General features: G+C 51.7%; 1 pseudogene; it reads left to right on the top strand.

The window, feature by feature from the left end:
- The first annotated feature begins 10,934 nt into the window (after positions 1-10,934).
- LOC110292077 lies at positions 10,935-11,138 on the top strand (annotated as a pseudogene).
- The last annotated feature ends 960 nt before the right edge of the window (positions 11,139-12,098 follow it).

Raw genomic sequence — 12,098 nt, 5'->3', positions numbered from 1 at the left:
CCAGGCGACACCGCGGCGGGCGGGGACCCCGGGAGCGCGGAGGGGGCGGGGCTGGGGTGCGCCCCGCCCACTCCGTGCCAGTGTACCTGTTGTCGCTAACCAAAGTACCGCAAACCAAAGTAACGGGGACGGCCCTGTAAGGAAGACTTCTAGTTTCAAATCTGAGTAGCGCCTGCTTTCTGGAGCTCAAGGTCAGGGGAAAGGGCTGGGAAGGGGAATTCTGCAAAGATGAGCCTCATCCCACTGTGCACAATGAGCAAGATCGAGCTTTGTTTTATTTTGTTTTATTTTATTTTATTTTATTTTATTGGCTTTTCGAGACAGGATTTCTCTGAATAGCCCTGGCTGTCCTGGAACTCAGTCTGTAGACCAGGTTGTCCTCGAACTCAGAAATCTGCGTGCCTCTGCCTCCCAAGTTCTGGGATTAAAGGCGTGCGCCACCACTGTCCGGCCCCGAGCTTTATTTTTAGTGTTAGTGTGTGTGTGTGTGTGTGTGTGTGTGTGTGTGTGTGTGTGTGTGATCAAAGTACACTTGGGGGGGGGGGGACTCTATTCTTTCTTTCCACTATGTGGGTCTCAGGGATCAAACTTGGTGATCAGACTTCCCGGTAAGTACCTTTACCTGCTGAGCCATCTCGCCAGCCTCCAGGGCAGGGGTTTTTGATAGTCACCTGCTTATGGGAGGATGCTGGTCCAGGGTGGGAGTTCTGAGGGAGGACCAAGACACTGCATTAGTGGCCTCCTGGCTAGATAAGCAGTCTCATGCAAGAAGGTAGGCTACCTCCCAGGGCTCCTCTGGAGCAAGGAACTATAGGCAAGCCCTAGCTAGGAACTTCTGTCATGGAATGGTAGAGGCTAATTGCTGGCACTTGTATGGCTGTTAGTGTGTGTGTATGTGTGTGTGTGTGTGTGTGTGTGCATGTATGTGCATGTGCCTGTGTGTGTGTATGTGTTCCTCTTCTCACACATATGCACTGTGTGCATTCACATGCACTCATTTAGGATCCTGGAGAGAGTGGTCAGATGTACTGTGACAAACCTTGCCAGGCCTGAAGCACCCTTTGTCTGAGGCCCCATGCTGTCTCTGGTGCTGTAAGACCTAGGTGTGAATGGAGACCTGGCTCATATAGACAGTGTTACTTAAACACACAACTGAATCTGAAAGGAAAAACACACGGATATCACTGCTCCGTACACAACACAGGACAACAGGGGGCATGCATCACAGATAGCCCTGAGACCAGTGACTTACAGTGCACAGGAGCAGGCATGAGGTCACTTCTATAATGCCAGCACTTGGGAGGTAGAATCAGGGTGGTCAGAAGTTCAAGGTCATCTTTGGTTACATAGTGAGTTCAAGGTCAGCCTGGGTTACATGAGACCCTGCCTCAAAAAAGAAAAGGGAGAAGAATATAAAGTATATGTAAGGATGTGCCTGGATTATGCGGAAATACCGTACCGTTGTAACAAAGGGCTGGAACCCCTGGTGGCCGATCGCTCGAGGACCCCAAGGGTCGGCTGTTGTGACTTCAGCCTCCTATATCCACAGAGGCAACTGAAGACCAGCAGTCATGTGAAGCGCTGAGTACTTGCAAGCGTAAACCACACTTGAATGTCCGTCCTCCAGTGTCCCATCCCGCCTGCTCTGGGCCCAGGTACTCTGCTCTCTAAGCCTAGCCTCGCTGAGGTGGCTGTGAGGGGACCGTCCTTTATCATAAGGACACCCAGGTGACTCACTTGGTGTCAGGGTTTCTCCCACCCCTGTATGGAGAAGGAAAGACAGATCTGCCTACGGCCAGGCTCTGGTCCTGTCCTGTGCATGAGACCTGGTACCAAGCAGGCAGATGTGTCTGCCCTTCTGACTGGATGTGGCTTGGAGGCACAGCTCTGACTCACCATGATGTAAGAGCGGGAGATGGTCACAGCTGCTGATGTTCCTGCTGGCAGCCTAAAAGCCTAGGGGCTGGGGTGGAGGTGAAGGAACAGGACCCGTGAGGAGCGGAGAGACAGGGCAGTTCCCGGGGTAGGAGGTGCCTGGGATGGGGAAAGATGCACTGAGTGAGCAGAAGGGTCATTTGTGGCCAACTCAAGGACACAGGTCAGGGGTGGGGTGGATGCTTCTGCCTATCCCATGTATTTACACTGTTTAGCCTCCCGCTGATTCTATCTTGTCACTCTACAGCACTGGTACCGTCCTGAGAGACCAGGCCATACTGGGGGAAGGTGGATGGTGGCTCTTCCTTGTATGCCCACATTCACCTTCCCAGTCCTTGGAATTCTGCTGAAGCAGACGATGTGCAGACAGGTCCAAGATGTGTGGCTGCCCTCCCCGGGACAACAGTCTGTCCTTTCCCAGTTCACCCCACAGCCCATCTGCCCTGTGACCATCCTCTGACCTCCTCGGGTGTCCTCCTGACACACCCACTCATGGGAGAGAGGGGAAGAAACCTGGAGCACCGTGCCTGGGCATGCCTGTCACCCCTCATGTTCTTTTCTCCTGGCACAAGCTTGAGAACCCAGGCAGAGCCCCGTCTCGTGGCTGTCCATCAATGGGCAGACATCTGCAGCTCTGAGAGCCCGCCCTGCTGTGGGTATTGAAGCATGGAGAAGGGATATTACAGGGATGGATGAGAGAAAGATTAATCTGCAGGAGACACTCCAGTGGTGAATCAGACCCATGCCTGCCTGGCAGTCCCAGGGTCAGTGGGAACACGGTGGAGAGAGCCATGTGTGAACTGAGCTCAGGGTCGGGATGGAGTGTGCTGCCCCTATTGCCAATAAAGCCTATGAGGTGACAGCTCCTGCCAAGGGCCAAGGGGACATGGGGACAGCTTTAAGTCTACGGTGATCCTGAAACCAGACATTGAAGGTTGGCAGCTAGAACTGGTGGGTGACTCTCTGTACACAGAGGATTGAAAACAGGGATACACTTGGGGACACTCTGGGCACATGTGACACCAGGGGAGCAGTAGGAGAGGTTGAGGCTGTACCCCCTCCCCCATGGACATTCTAGAGGATTCTCTATTAAGCACAATAGCAGCCATCCTCATCTGCTCGTATGTGCCCTGCTCGAAAGAGGCCATTGGCTTGCTGACCACTGATACTCTCTCAAACAAGAAGATGGGAAGACCATGGGATCCTTGTCTGGGATTCCAGATGCTCCTCTCAGCTCTCTGATTGTAATTCTGCTCTCAGGGGTGGCTAGAATATATACACTCGGGAAAGTCGATTGAAGGGGGTTGCATCCATATGGCTATGGAGAAGCCGTCATCCGTTCTGGATGAAGTAGCTGCTGTATACTTTGGGATCCTCCCCCCTCGGTCTCCTGCAGGTAACTCCTCACCCACACTCTGTAAGCAAGCTCAATAAATTCATTGGCTCCCCGGGGTGGACTGTGGTGGAATCACACTTGAGTTTGCCATGAGACCTTGCGAGGAGTCTCTCCAAGAGAGGCAAAACCTGATAACAGGAACAGCAGAGGGCCTGGCAGACCTGAGTGGGCATCCGTCTGGTAGCTGGGAGAACCCTTAGTAGGTGCCCAGTTAATAGGTGGTGACTGTCCCAGGTGTCAGGTCTAGAAGATGGATCATGGCCGAGACACCGTCGGCCTGCCCCTCACCAGCGGGTACTTGCTGAGCCCTGGTGTGTCCAGCAAGGGCTGTATGGTGTAGAGACTCTGCCCTGCACACTAGAGCCTACAATGTCAGTGGAGGAATTCAATGCTGGGGTTTCTCTCTCAAGCAGTGACCAGGGTCCACTTGGAACCACATAGGGCAGGTAGAGCCCTTGTGAAATGGAGAAAGGACCTGGCCTAGTCTGGGGCTTGGGAGGCATATCCTGGGAGCAATGAGGGTGGAGCCAGCTGCCCAAGAACATATGAGACTCAGAAGGGCAGAGAGAGAGAGAGAGAGAGAGAGAGAGAGAGAGAGAGAGAGAGAGAGAGAGAGAGAGAGAGGAGTCTGCCAGTGGTCAGTTGTCCTGGGGGTGGGAGGGAGGAAAGACCCAGGAGATTGAAGAGAAGGCAAAAATCTTGGGTAGGTTCCAGCAATCAGAGCTTGAAGCCTTTCCAGAAAGATCTAGAAATAAGGCAATGTGCCTGCCGCCCTTGGAATATGTCCATTCTCGCCTGGACTGGGGCTTCCAACTGGACTCGAAGGTCAGACGTCTCCCTGACCCCAGAACAACAGGTGAACTAGGTTGGGGGGACAGGCATGCACACTCTGTCTGATGGAGGAGACAGAGTCCTGAGGGATCTCAGTTTGATCGAGGCAGTGATAGCCACTGTCCATGGCTCGGCCCTGGGATGGCAGCGAGAGACAGAGTAAATACTTCAGGGAGTAAATAGTACTGTGAAGAAAAGAGGGATATTAAGTTCATTTCTTAAATGCCTAGTGTAGGCCTAGTCAATGGTGGCTGCTTCCCAACAGGATCCCTTTCTCAGAGACCAGGAATTGGTGTTGTAACTCTAGTTCTAAAGATCTCTGCGAGCAGAGGAGCCCCTGCCGGAACCAAGGACTAAGTTGTCTTGAGTTGTACATGTCATACAGCAAGTGACCACCAGGGGGCAGCCTAAGGCGGCATCTTTCTAAATCCTTTTCAGGTTGCTTTTTGCCCTTGGCCAGTTGACACAGAAAGTACCACGCTGGCAACAGTGACCCAGCCAGGGCTCAAGGTTGTGCACACTGTGATCTGAACTTGGTACCCTGTGACGGGGAGGGACTGAAACATTGTCCCAGCCTCTGGTCACTGGCCCCGAGGTTTACCATGGTTGTCTGCATGTGTCACTTCTCCTGAGCCACAACTCCAAGGCTGCATCCCTCCCCGCAGAAGGGGACCCTGTTCTAATAGAACATCTCTATATAGAATACGTCCCCATCAGTCTGAGATCTGCATATCCCTGAGCCCACTGTGCAGATGTGGAGGCTGAGAACCAAGAGACCCCAGGATCCAGTGCGCACACGGGGTGGGGGTGGGGTGGCTGCCTTTTGGAGACCTACCTGGCTGGGAGTCCCAGGGGCTAGAGGAGGAGCCTGGAAAAGTCATGACCTCAGAAAGCCACAGTCAGCTACTCAGGGGCAGGGGACTTCCAGTGAGAGTCTGATGCCAGAATCCTCATGTATCCAGGTAGGCTAAGCAGAACAAGAGGTTCCCAGTAGAAAACCCTCAGGAGCTGACTGCTGTACCCTGTCCTGAGCACTGGGGACATTGATATGAGGTTAGCCAGCCTAGAAGCTCACAGGTGCCATGACACCTGGTCGTGAGGGTAGTCTTTACCATTAAGGAGCTCTGCTGGGCCAGATGGGACCTTGGTGACAATTCAGGCATTCGGGTTAATATCAGCATGGTGCCCTGGATGATGCTATCAATCCATTGAACCCTCCAGTAGCCCAAGAGGTGAGCCCACGCCATGGTCACGTTAGAAACACACACCACTCAGTGACACCTCAGCCCAGTTCCCCTTTGTCATAACCTGTGAGATGACTCCAAACCCAGGCACTCCTGGGTCCTCTGGGACCAGCACTGCCCTCTCTATTCCATCTCTGGATATTTATGCAAGCCGTACACACTCCCACCCCTACCCCCATTCCCACCCCCACCCCACCCCACCCCACCCTGCTCCCTCCACCAGGCCACACCATGCATGTCTGTGCTTTGCATCCTGCCCCTTCAACTTTATCTTCATTCTCCAAACTTCCTGTAAGATGCTCACCACCCACACAATGGGATGTGGAAGAGAGGGTACAGGTGGGAGGGAGCCAGCAGTCCTGGAGATGGAAAGCCGGTGTGGTGTTAGCAAACAACGGCTCACAGCCTGTTTCTATAAATAAAGTTTTATTTAAACACATTCACGCTTATTCATACACCTATTTTCTATAGCTGTTGCGCTTTATAATAGTGGAGGTGTGGCAGACGCGGCAACCCTCAAAGCTGAGAATGGAAATGTTTGCCAGTATCTGGCTGAGGGGATACCGGGCTCAGAAGCACCAGGAAGAGCATAGCAGAGGGGTGGGAATTGAGATTGTGGCTCATACTGGCTGATTTTTTTTTCTGATCCCCCCCATCCCCACCCCAAGTGCCTGAGCAAGCTGACCTGGGCAGGAGATGTTAAAAACACAATAGCTCAGCCTCTCTGAAAGTCAGGCTAGATCTGGATTCTCCTCAGCAGCTGCTGATCATACCAGGCTGGCGGAGAGTCCTGCTAGCATCTGCTCTTTGGGAGCTGAATGGGAACTAGATAGATGGACGGGGACTCTGTTCTCTGGGAGCTCACAGGACACTGAGGAAAGATGTCCAAGCTGAAACCCAGATCAGAAGTCACAGCCTGTGGGATCTGCTCTTCCGCTCCTCCTCATGTGGTTTCCAGCCACTCAAGAAACATCCCCTAGTTGTCCTGGAGCAGGGAGGGACACCTTGTCTATACAGGTTAGCAGAGACCTGTGATGTTTGATGAACTAGCCAAGCCCTTGGTCCATGTCTGCAGGCAAAGCTCAAATTGTCGTGGGAAAGCCCCCGACGGTATTTAGGACAATGGGTTCTAGCCCAAGACTTATTTGGGCAAGTCCGTCCCTGCTGGGCCTCGGTGTGGTCGTCAGGAATCAGGGGGGGGGGGAAACACACCTGGAAGACCCTCCGGCTGCACACGCTAAGGCTCGCCTTTTCTCTTTTCAGGCCTCAGTTTGTCTCTGTAAAATGGGGACATGAATGATGGCCCTCCCACACTCTTGCAGCTGGTCCCAGTCCAGGGAGATCACAGATGGGAAAGCGCTTTGAGCTCCGTGGAAGAAAGGAATTCTATAAACCTAGGGGGTTATTATGCTGCGGATCTGGGAGCAAGCATGGGCTCGTGCCCAGAGCGCTACAGAAGTTTAGTCTGGCCGGTAGAGGGCGCTATAGAGAAGCTGAGTCTTGAATTGGAATCCATTTGGTCTATGAGTGTTCAGCATAGACATCAAGTCTGTAGTAGGGAGGATGGGGACATGGCTGTGAAGAAAGGGGACCCACAATGCTTCGGTATAGTGGTGGGGCCTGGTCAGGGTAAGAGCATGAAGCAAACTCATCTTAACACAGTGAGTTGGGAGCTAGGACGGGTACTAGACAGGCACAGGGACTCTCCTGCCTGGAAAGTTGAGCCTATGGAAAGTTGAGGAGAGATGTCAAGGCTGAGGCCTAGGTCAGAGCTTCAGGCTCCAGACTGTCTGTCCAAGAGAGCATGGAGAAGTGACACCTTCAAGTCCTGGATTAGACTGTGCTATCCGGGGGGCAAGTCCCTTGTTTCTCAAGGTGTCGTCTAATCCTCCCCATAAAAGGAGACGCATCATGACCATATGCTGCTATAGCTTGACTGACCAATCCCCGAGTGACAGCTTTTAAATAGGGCTAGACTGTTGCAAACCCCATGCTGCCATCATGGGTTACTTAATGGTTAAATGCTGGTAGTAGGCTCTGCCCATTCTCCCTTCCCAGCCCTGGAGATATCCAGAGCCCCTGAGAAGTGTTATCTCAGCACAGGTGTGGGAGGGGCCAGCAAAAGGATCCCTGTGGGCCTTATCGGGTCCCCAGGACCCGGATGAGAGCTGATGGCTGTTCCCAGGGGGTGAGACAGTAGTTATCAGGATCATGTCCTGGGAAGACCTTTCCTACCGATCTTGTACCCTACCCGGGTTGGTTTGGAGGTAGGGACCATGTTGAAGACAGAGTACAGAGCGGCAGGGGCTGAGGTTCAGAGAGGAGGATGCCCAAGCTGATGGGAATGGGGAAGAAAGGGATTTGAAGGAAGACAGGAAGCAGCCAGTCTTCCCCAGCCAACTCTCCAGCATCCTCCTCCCATGTGAGACTCTCTCTGAACCACAGTCTGCTTCTCTGTGAGATGGAAAAGTAGCCCCTTGGGTTACAGGGCTTCCAAGATTCCGCAAGATGGTCCTGCATCTCCAAAGAGTTCAAATGACCCCCTAGCATCTAGGGTGAGGCCCCCCAGCTCGCAAAGGCCTAGAGTTGGCTCTGTGCCTGCAGCTATCATTCCTTTTGTGTAGAAGACCAGTTTATGAAGAAAACTCCCAAAACAAACAGAGCCCAGCTGGCCTCCCCTACCCAGCCTTGCCCTGCCCAGCCCTGCCCACTCCTGTCTTCCCAGCCCTGGATAGGGACAGGTAGGAAGGGAAGCCAGAGCCCTGGGAACCTGTTTTCCCAGCACAGGTGTGGGAGGGGGGCAGTAAGAGGTCAGGGTGGGCCTTGTGGGGACCCCAGACATGGAGGAGAATGATAGCTTTTCCAAGAAGCTGAGACAGTGGGCATGCAAGCAAAACACTCATGAACATAAAACAAATTAATTAATAAAAAAATTAATTACAATTCTTGAGGGGTGTGGTATCAGCAATCCCAAGACTTCTGAGGCAGGATTACTGCAAAGTCAAGGCCAGTCTGCTGCACTCAGAGAGTTCTAGGCCAGTCAAGGCTTCATAATGAGACCCTGGCTCAGTAAATAAATAAGTAAGCGAATAGACAACTGCTCTGGTGGCAGCTGGGTTGTGGCTAGGGGCCCACGTGCTGCCAAGCATTTGCCAGGATCTGGTTTTCATCTTCATCCTTAAAGGAAAAAAACCACAGGACTCTGTACCCACAAAATCAGAGCACCCCGAGAGCTCAGGCTCAGGCTGGGAAGGACGATTCTCCCGGGAAGGACTGCAAATGGATAAACCGAGGCTCCGAGGGAGCGGGGCTGGAATTTTAAGTGGCGTTCTATGTTGGGAGATGTGTAGGGAGAGGAAGAAAAGAGGGTCTGCAGGGGGCCCCTGCCTGAGTCTGGTTTCTCTTGGGACCTGGAGTTTCATAGATATTGCAGGACCTTGCTGGGTCAGGGCAGGTCAGGAACTGAGCTGGAGCAAGGAAGGGTCCTAGAAGGTTTGCATGACAGGTCAGGGCTCATAACAAAGTGGCTGAAGAGGAGAGAGCTGTGTTTCTGGGGGTAGACATGTTCTCCTTCTCTACCCTGGGGAGTCTCAGGACGGTCAGCCTCTCAGCATCTTCCTAGCTGTAGCTGGAAGGCGTGCAAAGCTCCAGAGATAGCCCTGTTTTGGAGATCCTGTTGTGTGTCAAAACTTTCAAAACACAGGTCTGCTCACCCCAGATAGGGAACCCATGACAGATTAAATTACAGATAACCCCCAAAGGCCAGCACGGTGAGCCAGTGAGTTTTATTGGGATTTCCTACAGGGATATAGGTGAGGGGTTACATAGAGGCGCAGAAATGACTCAAAGACAGCTCAGTCACCGAAGCCCACCCCAGTATGAGTGACAGCTCACAAACTGGGAGCCTGGAACACACTGCACTGCCTGCAGGCAGCTCAACTGGTTGGAGTGTCCTTTCCAGATGTCTCTGTTGGTCTAAATGACCTTTCTGGGTAGCTGGTCTGGTCTCAGGATCTTCTTTGCAGATCGGCTAAGCTGTTTGTTTGTTTGTTTGTTTGTTTGTTTGTTTTTGAGACAGGGTTTCTCTGTATAGCCCTGGCTGTCCTGGAACTCACTTTGTAGACCAGGCTGGCCTCGAACTCAGAAATCTGCCTGCCTCTGCCTCTCTCCAGTGCTGGGATTAAAGGCATGTGCCACCACTGCCCGGGCCAAGGCAAGTCTTATAAAGGACAACATTTAATTAGGGCTGGTTTACAGGTTCAGAGGTTCAGTCCATTATCATCAAGGCAGCAAACATGTCAGCATCCAGGCAGGCATGGTGCAGGAGGAGCTGAAAGTTCTACATCAAGCTCCAAAGGCAAAGAGATGATTGGCTCCTGAGTGTCCAGGAAGAGGGTCTCAAAGCTCACCCTCACAGTTACACACTTCCTCCAACAGGGCCACACCTCCTCTAACAAGGCCACACCTCCTCTATCAAGGCCACACCTCCTCTAACAAGGCCACACCTTCTCTAACAAGGCCACACCTCCTCTAACAAGGCCACACCTCCTCTAACAAAGCCACACCTCCTCTATCAAGGCCACACCTCCTCTATCAAGGCCACACCTCCTCTAACAAGGCCACATCTCCTAATAGTGCCAAGCACACCTCCCTGGGTCAAGCATATTCAAACCACCACATTCACCCTCTGTCCCTCTGGGACAGATAAATCTTTGTGGGGAGAACTTGGTCTTGGGGTCCTGAGCTGTACTGACCCCCTCAAAGTCAGTGCTCTTAATCACTGAGCCATCTCTTCAGCTCCCAATTGAAGTCCATTTTCAACTCTTGGACCCTCTCCTTCCTCCACCACCCATCCTTGTCAGCCCCTGTCCCCACTGCTCTGTGCCACCAGTGGGGGCCAGGAGCTCTCTGACCCAACTGTATCTCCCATCACTTTCTCCTGTGTGACCCCAGCCCAGGGGTGGGGGTGGGGGATGGGACTGCAGAGCAGAGGAAACACCTTTCTGTGTAAGAGACACAAGAAGCTCAGAGATGTTGAACTAAAAGGGAGAGTCAGGTTAGGGACATAGCTCAGTTGGTCGAGCAATGGCACAGCACGTAGAAGGCCCTGGGTTCAATCCCCAAGAGATACACATGCATACCTGGAATCCTAGTGCTTAGGAGGAGGACATAAAACGATCAGAAGTTGAGGCTGGAGAGATGATAGCTCAGAGGTTAAGAGCACCGGCTGTCCTTCCAAAAGTCCTGAGTTCAATTCCCAGCACCCACATGGCAGCTCACAACCATCTGTCATGGGATCCGATGCCCTCTTCTGGTGTGCAAATGTACATGCAGACATCACACTGAAACACATAAATAGATAAATCCTAGGAAAAAAAAAAGATTAGAAGTTTAAGGTTATCCTTGACAACACAGCCAGTTTGGGCCTCTCCTGGAGTGCTTGGGATCATATCGATAGGCAGCCGGAGTGCATTCTCTTCCGACCTGGCCTAGAAGGGTGATATGGCTGGAGCAACACCAGCCTCACTATGTCTGCCATTGTAAATTTTCAGAGGCTGCTGACTGTAATCCTGTTGCTTGTATCCAATCCCTGGCACCCAGCATCCTGGACAGAAATAAAACTGGACAATTAGGAATATTTTTGGAAGTGTGCCCGAATTGGTGAACGCAAGAGTCCTTATGTCGCCGTATGCTGTGTAGTGGTGGCCTTCAGCATCCTCTTCACACAGTAGCTTTGGGGACGGCCAGCGTGTGATGGCCATCAGACTGCCAGCGTGTGCTTGCCATCAGACTGTAAGCAAGGACATGCCTCCAGGAAATAATAGGAAGAGTGGCTAAGGCATTTGTCTCTGAACATGGAATGAAGTAACTTTCGAGTTGCTGTTCTGTATTTTAATGCTATTGGACCAATGAGCTGTGTGAATAATTAAGATGTAACAGTTTAATACACAGGAATGCGATTGTAGCCATCAACCTCGGTTCTCTCACTCCAGTATTACACTCTGCAAACGTCATTGTGTTCTGTCAGGACTGCTTTTCCTAAGGTTCTCCAGGCACGAAACAGAAACCCAATGGCAAACTCTACAGGCTCCTTTGACCAGGAGCCTGTTATTATTCAAAATAATAACTTCACAGAACGAAACCTTCTAGCGACTGGCCTATTTTTATTGAGAAAAAAAATTGTTCTATTTTTGTTGTTGTTGTTGTTCTTCTTCTTCTTTTTGTTTTTTTTTTTTTAACTTTTTTTTTCTTCTCGCTCTGTCCCCTCTCACTCCAGCCCCAAGATTTATTTATTTATTATCTGTAAGTACACTGTAGCTGTCTTCAGCCACACCAGAAGAAGGCATCAGGTCTCATTACAGATGGTTGTGAGCCAGCATGTGGTTGCTGGGATTTGAACTCATGACCTTCAGAAGATCAGTCGGCGCTCTTAACCGCTGAGCCATCTCTCCAGCCCTGTTGTTACTCTTCTTATGGATTGCATTCATATTTAAACCCTTTGGGTTGCTAACCAGAGTACCTCTCTCAATTCTTGGCAAATTCTGTAGTTTATTACAAGTGTTTAAAATATTTTAAACAGGGGGCTGGAGAGATGGCTCAGCAGTTAAGAGCGCCGACTGCTCTTCTGAAGGTCATGAGTTCAAATCCCAGCAACCACATGCTGGCTCACAACCATCCATAATGAGATCTGA

The sequence above is a fragment of the Mus caroli genome, chromosome 4 (genome assembly GCF_900094665.2).
Source record: "Mus caroli chromosome 4, CAROLI_EIJ_v1.1, whole genome shotgun sequence".
Classification (NCBI taxonomy): domain Eukaryota; kingdom Metazoa; phylum Chordata; class Mammalia; order Rodentia; family Muridae; genus Mus; species Mus caroli.
This window is presented reverse-complemented; position numbering and strand designations above follow the sequence as displayed.